The following is a 1,400-nucleotide window of genomic DNA, read 5'->3' as shown; positions in this document are numbered from 1 at the left end:
AAAAAAAAAAAAAAAAAAAAAAAAAAAAAAAAAAAAAAAAAAAAAAAAAAAAAAAAAAAGTTATTTGGCTGCAGCTTCAGCAGCTTGAGCCGTCCATGGATTTATTTTTGCTTCTTTTTCTCTTTTTTTGTGTTTTTTTGTTTTTTTATGTAAAAATAAAGTTTTTTCGTCGATGAAATAGCGGCAGCAACATATACAACATAAACTGCTGCTGCTGCTGCTGCTGCTGCTGCTGCTGCTGTTGCTGCTGCTGCTGCTGCTGTCGTCGTCTGGGGGCACGCAACACACACCACGCGCCACCGCTTCATGCACTGAACACACACACACACACATATATATATATGTATAGCTGGCTAGCTAGCTAGCTAGCTAGCTAGCCAGCTAGCTGGCTAGATAGAGAGATATATAGAGAGGTAGATAGAAAGATAGACGGATTGAATAGCTACCTATTGGTAGGGGTAGGTTGCTAGCTAGCTAGCTAGCTAGCTAGCTAGCTAGCTAGCTAGCCAAGAACAGCTAGCTAGATAGTCCTAGCTAGCTACCCAGCTAGCCAACCACCCAGACACCCAGCTAGCCATCTACTCACCTAGCTAGCTAGCTAGCTAGCTAGCTATCTAGCTAGCTATCTAGCTAGCTGGCTAGCTAGCTAGCTAGCTAGCTACATATATACCTCCTGAGCTAGCTACGCAGCCACTCATCTATCCACCTATCAATCTACCCAGCTAGCTACCCAGCTAGCTACCCAGCTAGCCACCCAGCTACAAAGCTAGCCAGCTAGCTAGCTAGCTAGCTAGCTAGCTAGCTGTGTAGAGAAGAAATTACCCTGGTCTTGGTCTGGGGTCCTCCGTTTGAGGTCTCTGGTGCCTCTCTTAAGTTTTCTGTTTTTTGCTTTTTTTGCTGACTTTTGTCTTCTCCCCATTTTCTATATATTGCTGCTGCTGCTGCTGCTGCTGCTGCTACTGCTGCTACTGCTGCTGCTGCTGCTGCTGCTGCTGCTGCTGCTGCTGCTGCTGGTGCTGCTGCTGGTGTTAGTGTTGGTTTGTCTTGTGCTGTTTATATATATATCTAACAACTACTAGTATACTCACACCAGCAGCAACAGCAGCAGCAGCAGCAGCAGCAGCAGCAGCAATAGCAGCAGCAGCTGCAGCAGCAGCAGCAGCAGCACAAGGCAATGCCTGCTTGCCCCTCTAACTGAGAACAGCCCCTACAGCAGCAGCAGCAGCAGCAGCAGCAGCAGCAGTAGTAGCAGCAGCAGCAGCAGAGACCGAGGAGCTATAGCTGCAGCAGCAGGCTGGCTGCTGTTGGTTAGTATAGTGATTTAATAATAAAATATAAAAAAATAAAAATAAAAAAAAAACGAAGTTTGCTGCTGTTGCTGCTGCTGCTGCTGCTGCTGT

Source organism: Eimeria mitis, genomic scaffold (genome assembly GCF_000499745.2).
Source record: "Eimeria mitis Houghton genomic scaffold, Emh_scaff3711, whole genome shotgun sequence".
Classification (NCBI taxonomy): domain Eukaryota; phylum Apicomplexa; class Conoidasida; order Eucoccidiorida; family Eimeriidae; genus Eimeria; species Eimeria mitis.
Note: the sequence above shows the minus strand (reverse complement) of the source record.